The sequence below is a fragment of the Physeter macrocephalus genome, chromosome 11 (assembly GCF_002837175.3).
Source record: "Physeter macrocephalus isolate SW-GA chromosome 11, ASM283717v5, whole genome shotgun sequence".
In the NCBI taxonomy this organism is placed as follows: Eukaryota; Metazoa; Chordata; class Mammalia; order Artiodactyla; family Physeteridae; genus Physeter; species Physeter macrocephalus.
The window spans coordinates 48,453,907-48,465,611 of NC_041224.1; the positions used below are offsets into that span (position 1 = coordinate 48,453,907).

Genomic DNA, 11,705 nt, shown 5'->3' on the forward strand with positions numbered 1-11,705 from the left:
CCCGGACCGGGGCACGAACCCGTGTCCCCTGCATCGGCAGACGGACTCTCAACCACTGCACCACCAGGGAAGCCCTTCACTCTTTTTAAATCTTAGTAAAGTTAGAAGATGAGAGGGAACTATTTTTATATTCCTACACTCCAGGTTACTACTGCTTTCTTTCATCTGCTCTGCCCTGCTACAGATGCTCTGTATTGCACTCTTAATCTCATTCATTGAATTTTTCAGCTCCAGAATTCACTTGATTCTTTTTTATATTTTCATTCTCTTTAGTAAAGAACTCCTGGCCATTAATTTTATTCACTATTTCATTGAACGGCCTTTCTGAGTTTTCTTGTAACTTGTTGAATTTCTTCACAACAGCTATTTTGAATTCTTCATCATTTAGACCACAATATTCCATGCCTTTGAGTATTGTTACAGATGAATTACTATTTTCTTTTTGTGATACTGTATTTCTTTTTGTGATAATATATTTCCTTTATTTTTCATATTGTTTGCAGTTACTCACTTCTGCTTTTACCTTCGAAGTAGCAGACACATTAACTAAGCTTTTATACTTTCTTTGGTTCTTAATATTCACCACGCTGGCCATTTGAAACTTGTCTTTTGTGTTCCACAAGGTGGTGCTATAGCTCATTTTTGGCTTCTCCTCTGCCAACCATCCATGACCTGTTTCCTAAGCATTCTCCCTCCCTACAGGAGCTTGCTCTCACAGAGGCATTCAGGAGCACACACCAGGATCCAGCTGCAGAGTTAGGGGAGGTATGCGCTTGGCACTTGGGGCTTTGGGAGTGCCCTGCCCAAGCCTTTAAGACCAGTTCTTAGGGCTTCCCTGGTGGCGCAGTGGTTGAGAGTCCACCTGCCAATGCAGGAGACACGGATTCGTGCCCCGGTCCGGGAAGATTGTGTCTGCTACTTCGAAGGTAAAAGCAGAAGTGAGTAACTGCAAACAATATGAAAAATAAAGGAAATATATTATCACAAAAAGAAATACAGTATCACAAAAAGAAAATAGTAATTCATCTGTAACAATACTCAAAGGCATGGAATATTGTGGTCTAAATGATGAAGAATTCAAAATAGCTGTTGTGAAGAAATTCAACAAGTTACAAGAAAACTCAGAAAGGCCGTTCTCTCTCAGCTGCACGTCTTAAAAGTTGGGGTGGCAGTTTCAAACCCTTCACTCCTCAGAGAGAATCTCAGAGTTGTGAGTTACCTCCTTATTGTGAGTCACTGTGACAAGGTTGGGATTCTTGGCAAGATTGTGTCAGTCTCTACTACCGATTTTGATGTGAGTATTTTTCTTACTCACCTGATGTGTAGGAGTTGTTCAGTTACTTTTTGGATTTCTTTCATAGGTAGGGAACTGTTCTCTATGTAGTTGTAGATGTGGTGTGTCCATGGCAGCAGGTGAGTTCAGGATCCTCCTACACTGCCATTTTGATCCAGTCCTTTTTACTGTTTGTTTTTTTCCTTTTGCTCCTTTGATTGGATTTTTTCAATTGATCTATCTTCAAGCTCAATTATTCTTTCCTGCTTTGTCAAGTCTAATGTTGAAGCTTTCTATTGATTTTTCAATTCAGTCATTATATTCTTCAGCTCCAAAATTTCTATTTGTTTCTTTTTTTATGTTTTCTCTTTGTTGAACTTCTCATTTTGTCCTGGTACTGTTTTCCTGATATCCTTAAATTACTGTGTTCTCCTGTAGCTCTCTGAAGTGTGGTGAATATTAAGAACCAAAGAAAGTATAAAAGCTTAGTTAATGTGTCTGCTACTTCGAAGGTAAAATCAGAAGTGAGTAACTACAAACAATATGAAAAATAAAGGAAATAAATTATCACAAAAAGAAATACAGTATCACAAAAAGAAAATAGTAATTCATCTGTAACAATACTCAAAGGCATGGAATATTGTGGTCTAAATGATGAAGAATTCAAAATAGCTGTTGTGAAGAAATTCAACAAGTTACAAGAAAACTCAGAAAGGCCGTTCTCTCTCAGCTGCACGTCTTAAAAGTTGGGGTGGCAGTTTCAAACCCTTCACTCCTCAGAGAGAATCTCAGAGTTGTGAGTTACCTCCTTATTGTGAGTCACTGTGACAAGGTTGGGATTCTTGGCAAGATTGTGTCAGTCTCTACTACCGATTTTGATGTGAGTATTTTTCTTACTCACCTGATGTGTAGGAGTTGTTCAGTTACTTTTTGGATTTCTTTCATAGGTAGGGAACTGTTCTCTATGTAGTTGTAGATGTGGTGTGTCCATGGCAGCAGGTGAGTTCAGGATCCTCCTACACTGCCATTTTGATCCAGTCCTTTTTACTGTTTGTTTGTTTTTTTCCTTTTGCTCCTTTGATTGGATTTTTTCAATTGATCTATCTTCAAGCTCAATTATTCTTTCCTGCTTTGTCAAGTCTAATGTTGAAGCTTTCTATTGATTTTTCAATTCAGTCATTATATTCTTCAGCTCCAAAATTTCTATTTGTTTCTTTTTTTATGTTTTCTCTTTGTTGAACTTCTCATTTTGTCCTGGTACTGTTTTCCTGATATCCTTAAATTACTGTGTTCTCCTGTAGCTCTCTGAGCATCTTTAGAACAATTATATTGGATTCTTTATTAGGAAATTCCTGGATCTCCCTTTGGGGGGTAGGGGTCAGCTCTGGAGGTTTACTGTAATCCTTTGGTGGAGTCCTATTTCCCTGGTTCTTTGTGATCCCTGTAGCCTTGTATAGGTGTATGCACATTTGAAGAAGCAGTCACCTTTTCCAGACTTTATGGACTAACTTTGGTAAGGGAAGACTTTTACCTGCAGGTAGGGACATGCTGGAGCATGTAGTGACCCCAGGTCCAGTGTGCAGGGTGCCACGTGTTAGGGGAGGGGTGTAGCAGCACTGGGGCCAGGGGACTGTGATAAATCTTCTACTCAGCCTCCTGAGGTCCAGAGCACCAACAGCCACATAGTTTGTTGAGCGCTCTGGGTGTCCACAGTGGCTGCAGTAGCTATCAGGGTCCTAAGCAGTGCCTCCAAGTCCAGGAGCTAAGGACCAGGACAGGTAGCAGAGGTAGCTGGAGCTGGTGGTGTGCATACCCTCAGCTACAGGGGCCAGCTGCAAGTGCCTGTGTAGTGTCAGGGGCTGGTCACAGACATACACATGTAGTGGTGGGGGCCAGAGCAGACAGAAAAGGCTGCAGCCAACTATGGGCATGCTGGCAGATGCAGGTGCCCTGGCTATCATTATGCATGCCTTGACTGCTGCATCTCACTGCTGGTGCAGAGCACTGGTGGCCAGCTATGGGGGTCAGGCCAAGGCTAGGCAGGTGCACAGCTGGAAGGGCTAGCTTCAAGTGAGTACAGTGCAAGCGGGTGACAGAAGAAAAGGCCTTCTCCAGGCCCACAAGTGTATTGTGAGTTTTTTGGGGGGTGTGAGAGGGAGGACTATCTCCAATGTCTGGACAGTGTCCCCTTGGGCACACGCACTGCATTGGAGCCCAGTGATGAGTGTAAGGCCAGTGCACTGCTGAAGGGGCTTTCCCTGAGTATACACACCGCAGAGGGGATCAACTGCAGGAATCTAGGCTGATGTCTTGCACTTGTGTAGCTGCACAGGCCTGGGCTGGCTGCCAATACAGATCCTGGGCTCCAGAGGGGGCTGGGGGGAGGGGTTGGGAATAGACAAGGACTCAGGCAGCTGGCATCAGTGAATGTGTGAATACCTGTAGGGCAAAAGCTGGTGAAATCTGCAGGGGGTCCCAGGCAGCTCTGCTGGCCCTTGGTTTCTTTAGTGGGGAGAGCTGCCAGCTTTGTCTGCAGATCAGGTCACTGGGAGACATGATCACTCCTGCTGTGTGGCTGCTCCTGGTAGCCCCTGCTTTTCTTCTTTGTTCCTAGCCATCTCTGTATGTCTCAGCTTTGCCAGTTGGAGTGGGGTGAAAGTGGTGGAGGACATTCATGCAGTGCCCTGAAAGGCTGGGGAAACTGGTAGCTCACCCCTGCAACTCTTCCAAGGGCGGGGAGCCCTCCCTACCTGGGAAGTTCACTTTTGGTGCTGAGCGGTTCCAGCTTGGGGATGGAATGTGGCACACAAATGATGAAACTGTCCTCTTTCCCTTTTTGAGCTGTTATTCTCAGGGGTTTTGTTCAACTGTGTTGCTAAAGTTTAAGTGGATTCCAGAGCTCTCTCAGAGCTCTTTTTGTTCATGGATGGCTGTCTGTTAATCTTTGTTGGGGGACAAAGACTGGGGTCTCCTATGCCACCATTTTTATGACATCACTCCTGAATTGTACTTTTGGATACTGCCCATCAGCTTCATGGTTTCAATTCGGTCTTTTCCATCTAGCTCAGTGCCTGGACTGATGGGCTACATCTCTAAGAGCTAGATCAAGGAGCTTCCTTGTTCCAAGTAGGATATTTCTGATCTTTAAACAAAAAGTCCAGAATGACTTTGGTTGAAGTCAGTAATTAGCCCTGAAATCGCCAACTTCATTTGTCTGTTTTACTCTCAAAACCAGGGTGACAGGAGGAGTGTTCTCTGGGCAGTTCGCCAGCCCTTCCAGTATCATTGCTCTGACTTCAGTAAGCATGCAATTTGGGGTTTGAGATGAGAGCCCAGGTGACTCCATAACAACTTTCTGAGGCTGGAATTTCTGATAGCATTTTGGGAAAGTTACCCCTTTTTTCCAGTGTGGGAAAAAGGTCCAGTCTACCAGGTCTTGGGCAGATAAAAGCTGTCAAAAATGGTTTCTGCAGCAGCATGTAGGCAAATGTATACCCCTTTCTCTTGATCACTACTTCCCAAAAGAACAGCCTGTCTTTTTAAGTAACTATTTTCCATGGCAACTTCCTCCACACTGAGAGTCACAGTAGTCCAAAGCTGGCCCGAGAAAACTCAACCTTTGTTCCCAAGTTACATTTTCAAGCAGCCCAGACAATCCCAAGCCATGCCAGCCTTTTCGTCCCATCCATAGTGGGGAAGGGTCTTTGCTGAGGTTAATGAGAACAGCTCATTCAGGTCTTGCATGGTCAGTTTGGGAATATACATCAAAATATTTTACAAAGCAATAGAATAAGCCATGAAAAATTCTAATACTTGCTCACAAAACCAATGCAGAAATCTCAGTACTCTGAAAAGTTTCCCTGCCGTAATATTGGCCCACATTTCAGAAGGCTGGAGGGAAAGCACTAAGAAGTCATTTTCTTGGTCAAAGAATAATTTGTCCTTTGGCAGAGCTGAAAGTCTGAGCAGCATTTCATAATAGAGCCCCTTGGGAATGATTTGAAACAGAATAGGCTACCGTCACTCCCTCATTGATCATTCAAGTATTTACGCCAGGCTCTCTGGGGACTCTGTGGGGTTTCCAAAGATGAATCAGCCCTGCATCCTTCACCATAGAAACTTGGCCAAACTGGTTGAAAAGGAAAACAAAAGCATCAGCAGCATCACCATAATAGTTCCTATTTATGAAGCACTAGGAACTGTGCTAGGTAGTCTCATTTCATCTTCGCCACGGCTCTGCCAGGGAGGTACAGATGATAGAAGTGCGATTCGGAGGGTCTGGTAAACTGGACCACGTATGCACAGCTAGCATGTGGTGGAGTCAAGATGAAAAGCAAGGCCACTCTGACCCCAAAGCCTCTAACTTCATGTACACCATAGGATACACTCAGAGAACGTACACTGGAAGTGATCTCAGGTGGTCTCGGTCTGCAGCAGCTCGAAGCAGGATTTTGGTTTCCGGCCACGTATTGAGGTCGGGCCGCTGCAGTGAGAGTGCTGAATCCTAGCCACTAGACCAGTGGTCAGTGACAAGGCCCTGGCCCTTTGGCTTTGCAGAAATGAATTCCCACAAAGACGGAAAGTACTGAAACAAAGTGTTTATCAGGAGGAAAAAGAGTATGTGTGGATAGACACACAGGTGGACTCAGAGTGGCGCCCTCATGGTACATTAAATCACTTACATGGGGCATTTTTTCCGGGTTTCCTTTGGCCAATCATTTGGCTTTGCCTGGTTCTGAGTCCATATTTGGTATATCTTGGGGTCCTCCCACGTGTGCGTGCATCTCTTAGCCAAGACAGAGTCCAGCGAAGAGGCCTATGGGTAGGTTGACATCACCTACTATGGGCTGGCGCCCCCCACCTTTTGAGCTTCAAGGAGCCTTTTCTGTGCATGCATAGTCAAGTAGGCCTCCTTGACTTCAAGAATGAGAAATATGGGGTCTCTATTTATCTGGGCATGGCTCAGACTCTCCTATTCTCCTGCTATTATGGAGTCTCCAGCTGCTCAGCCTGGGGCCCATCTATCTCCTGCCTCAGAAGTCCTAAAGAGAAATTACATCTCAGCCTTTTTCATTTGGGGGTATCAGAAATCATGTTCACCTAAAATTGGTAGTGTTCCTTTTTGCACATTTAACATAAAACTTTCCTTGGCCTGTGAATAAGCCCAGTAGCTTACTTCTGTTTCTCATGCCCACTTAAAATTTAGGAAAAGTTACTCATTGGATGATGGATCGTAACATCTTTAGATGGGACCTTTCCTATCCTGACCTGTTTGTCCTGGGGTAGTAAGTCCCACACTCACCTAGGCTGCTATGTGTCCTGTCTGCCCGCTTCCCTGTGTTCCCTTCCTCTTTTCCTAGGGGACACCTTTGCCATATGGTTCCCATAGGATTTATCCATATCACCCCCTTTCCCCAAGAACCTGGTCTAATCCAGGTGGCCAGAATATTCCATTCCCTGGACTGAGTGATTGGTTCAGATATGGACATGGAATCCAACCAGATCAGTCAGTCTCCCCTGGGGCTCTTCTGCTACCGCCAAAGAGTCTTTTGTCCCTGGGTGTTAAGTTGGAAGAGTGTGAATTCAGGACTCCATTTGCCATCTTGCCCAATACAAAGAGCTGAGAAGGCAGAGTGAGGGCTCGCTGACGCTATCGTTGTGACCTAGACCTCACATACCTAGGCTAGCAACATAGGCGATCTTTTCAGTAAGTACCCTCTCTCCATAAGCTAGTATGATCTGGGTTTCGTCCACTAGAAACCACAACTTCTGAATAATACATTAAGGCAGTTGTCTGCAGAGCTCTGTGATCACATGTACCTCAGCACTAAAAAACTGCACTCACTCTCAAAATACACATATATGCATGTGTTTATTACATACTTGCGTTGCTGTGCTAACATACTATGTAATTAAAGAATACACAAAATATATACATCATAAAAGGAGGATTAAAAGCTAAATATAAATAAAAGTTTTAATGTTTTCTTTCTGAACCCCTTTGAATTATCTTGCAAAGTCCCTGAATGGTCACATCCCACTTTAGAGACCACCTCTGAATGGAGTTAGGAGGGTGAGAGAGGAGGTTGGACACTGCTGAGAAAATCAGAGCTCAGATCTTAGAAAATGGGACAGTTTCTGTTGGTGATGCACTCTAGGGTGACACTTTGCTGGTAGGTGATGGAGATCATTGGCAGAGATGAAGGACATTGGACCTCAGGAGATAGGGGAAACAGGACAGAATGACAAGTACCTCAATAATATCCTCTACTTTTCAGCATCATCACTGAAGCCCTCTGCATCCTCCCCATGGAATTCATAATTTTCTCATAACTCAACTTTGACTCCCATCACATTGTATCATCGGTAGGTGACAAACCTTCTATCTCTTTGACTTAACTGTAAACATTTTAACCACATTTTGGTAAGTTCTGCATCCCTAATGCTTACTTAACACAAGACTTGGAAACTTCTGTGATGAACAAATGCATTCATTACCCCAACTTAGAGCCAGGAAAGGAAATAAATTTAAGGCTCTAGCTTGGCAAGAGATAAGATAGTAAGAACTCCAATGTATCACTTCTCAGCTAAGAGAACTGCATGTTAAGCTTTGTATGGGTCACTTTAAACCTGTGCATGGTAAGAACTGTAGCCTATATCTACTACTTCAAAAGGGAAGAGACCACTTCTGATGCTTTCCCAATGACTCAAAATATAATAGCAAACATTCAGTATATGTGACAAGCTCTTAATATGCATCAACTGAAAAAGTAGATACTATCATCCTCAATTTACATATGTGAAAACTGAGTCTTACAGAGGTCAAATAACTTGCCTGAGTTCAGAGTGAGGATTCAAACAGTATCGTGTGACTTCAAAGCCGTGCTATATCAGAACTTTCATTTTTTTTTTAAGCAGCACTCTCTCCTGTAGATGGCCCTGGCTTCAATCCCTCCCAATCAGGATCCAGGATCTAATCCCTGGATCTATACTGACTGTAGCCCCATTTAACCCCTTCACTGACATTCTGCCTTTCTGAGCCTCTCAGCTTATTAGCACCTTTGCCTGGTGTTACCCTACATGGAATCCTGATTCTCGCCACTCTCTGCTGCCCCCACCTGGCGCCCAGAAGTACAGACTCCATCATTTCAGTCTAATCCCTTGTGAGCACTCTCCGATCGCCATATCTGTAACTAAATTTTCTAGAGGCCATATTCACAAAGAGAATAGATGAAAGTAATTTTAATAAAATATTTTGTTTAACCTAATAGATGTAAAATATTATCATTACAGTACCAAAAATGTGTTAATGATATTTTACATTCTGTTTTTCATCAAAATCTGGTACCTATTTTACACTTGGAGTACATCTGAATTTGCACTAGCCACATTTCAACTGCTCAGGTAACCACATGCGGCTAGTGACGTAAGTATTCTACGTCTTAGCCTTAGACATTAAATCTACTCTTCATGTCTGATTAAATTAGTAAAGTGGTTCCCATCTGGAGATAAAATGGTATTACCAAGTTTTAATACTTAACTAATGGGTTCTACCAAATCTAAGTGAACTATAATAGAAGGATATCACTCGAGAGTCAATTTGATATGGTGGGGAGAGCACGGGCTTTATAGTCAGACGTTCTCAAATTAAAATCTCAGCAAAATGGTAGATAAAATGATCTTCACTAATTGATTGTTCACAATAGTGAAAAATTAAGCATTTGTTTGAATTTCCCTCACTAGGGCAATGCATAACAAATTGTGGTATATTCCCATATATTCCCATGATGGAATATAACACATCATTTAAATGAACGAACTAGATCTACATGTGTGCACGACACAGATATAACTAAAAAAAGATTAATGATAAAATGTATTATAGGATACCTTCAGTATGAGATCATTTTTTTAAAGTTTATATACATGTAAAATTCTGTAATACATTGTTTGTGGATATACACTAATGACGTGCAGTTATGAAGACATGCCTGGAAAGATATACATCCACTTTGGAAGAGTGGTTCTCTAGCGATGGAAGGAGGGAAATTGGGTGACAGTGTGCAAAGTAAGACTTCAACAGTATTTGGAATGATTTATTGAGGAGGAGGAAAAAATATTTAAGACGAAGACTTAGGCAGTTAACAAATGACTACAGCTCAGGAAGTCCCTTGCCTGAAGAACACTTTGTTCAGCCTCTTTGTAGTTTTGAGGAAGTAAAACCAGCAAGTGCAATTCTTAATCTAGAGACTTTCTAGACAAGCTTCCATCTCAAATCCGTTTTCTAAGGTAGCCCATCTTCCCACAAGGCAAACTCGTACTTCCATAACACTGGCTTAGAAAAGGTTAGAGAAGATGAGAGGAACAGCTATAAATACTGAACTTACCACCTAGGCAAGTCTGGGAAGAAATACCTTTCTGAACTATCTAATGATTTCACTTAATGGAGCATGACAAGATGTGCCTTGACAGTTTGCTCAATCTGCAGGATTTCTACACAGAGCTGTAGACAGCAGAAGAAAACTTAAAGTAATTAATGCAAAGTTAATTATCATGCAGGCATTGGGAATTTAATATAGTGCTTATAGAGGATTTATTCCTGGACATATTTTTTATCAACATCTCCTAACCCATCAGTTCTTCTACAGTAAGGTTTCTAACGCTAAAATCCTATGACTGTTTCCATTTGCGCTACTATAATTATGCAAAGCTGTGTTTTGTTCTACCTGATCCTAGTTCAATTTAAACACTGATTAAATGGGACATAACTTAATGTGATGCAAGTGTGGATGGAATCATCATAAACTGGTGCTTACCTACAGAAACAAACCATTCACTAATGAGATAATTGTACTCTTTATTTCAGGGAAAACATTTGATGAGATCAAATGGAGTACACGCATTCATGGGCCCCAATAAACGGGTATGTTAAAAGAATGACAGTAAATTAATTTGAAGAAGCTCTTCTAGCACAGGATATGCAGGTTCTAGTTAGAAAAATGAGGAGTCCAATGAAAGAGAAAACATGTGCTCTGCCTTGCCCACTCAACGATGTTTGTCCTACCAAGGTAATGTGACTTTTTTTTTCTACTTTGTTTTATTCACTTCTGTATCTCCAGTGCTCAGAACAGTGCTTGGTACATAGTAGGTGTTCATTATATATTTGTTGAATGAATGGATGAATATTTTAGGACCAGTAAACTCTCTAGCTGGGCACCAGCACTTCATGGTAGTTCTGTAATTTCTCTCAATACTCCTCCTCAAAATCAAACAGATTACTCAGAAAGACCTCTTAAGCTAAACTTGTTATGATAGTAGAGATGAGATTCATCTAGGGGAACAGCAACTCTAACACATTTTTGCAAAGGGTCTGGCACTGAAACATTCTGTGGACACTATGATCATCTTCCATTCAACAAATATTTAACAGGTATCGATTATGTGCTTTGGTGTATATAAAAAAGGAAATAAAGAGACCCTGCCTTTCAAGATTGTTTTCAGTAAGATTATTACTATCTATAATACTACATGAGTTAAATACCCAAAAAAAGTCATAACAACACATAGCTCTTAGGGTAAAGTGGATGGAGAAAATATTTCCCATAGCAGTGGTCATGAAAAGCTTTATGTAGGAGCAGATATTTGAGATGGGTCTTGAAGCAAAGTTGTGATTTGACAAGTGGAGACAGATACTGGGATACAGAGAAGCTCAAGGTAATGTGACTTTTAATCAAAGAATGGAGACAATTAATTCTCTGATGAATAAAACATGCACATTTAAAGTAATAAAAATTCCAGGTGGTCACCTGAGAATTTCTACGGAGACCACAGTAGACTTCCACAAACCAGCATAATGCCACTGGCCCTGGATTCCCTGCAGATAAAATTTGGGGGCTCATTAAAGGTATTTTATGGCTAATCTTTTTAAGCCCATGGTGGCTTAAAAAGTGCTAGCTACAATATTTCAACCAAAAAAGACTTAACTAGACCCCAGCTTTTCGGGAGATAAGTCTGGATTGAACCTGTCAAAGTAGAGTTCTCAGCAGTTGAAGCATTCACTGTGCACTTTGGTGATGAGGGATGAAACAGTCCTCTGACTTCCTCAGAATAGAACTCTTGGATGTCTAAGAACATGATATTCTAAGCATGAACAGATGACTTTCTTGGTGGATATAGCTCATTACTAAGCAGGCAAGTCCCTCAACCCATGTTATAGGAGTAAACCATGTCCATCAGAGGAATGGAGGCATCACAGATACCGGCAAGCCGGTGTGTACAGGCCAGGAGAGCAGTAGGAAAAGACAGAAATGCCTGAACTTTTTAAGAAAAAAACATTCCTGGGCTGAGATAATGAGTCCAAGGTTTAGCACCATATTTTTGTTGTTGTTGTTGTTGTTGTTTTCCGGTACGCGGGCCTCTCACTGTTGTGGCC

General features: G+C 42.0%; 1 protein-coding gene across 2 annotated transcripts in view; it reads right to left on the bottom strand.

Annotated features, from left to right (window-relative positions):
- Nucleotides 1-11,705, bottom strand: part of RSL24D1 (ribosomal L24 domain containing 1) — a 90,761-nt gene that overhangs the window by 14,611 nt on the left and 64,445 nt on the right. The gene's annotated exons all lie outside the window — the stretch shown is intronic.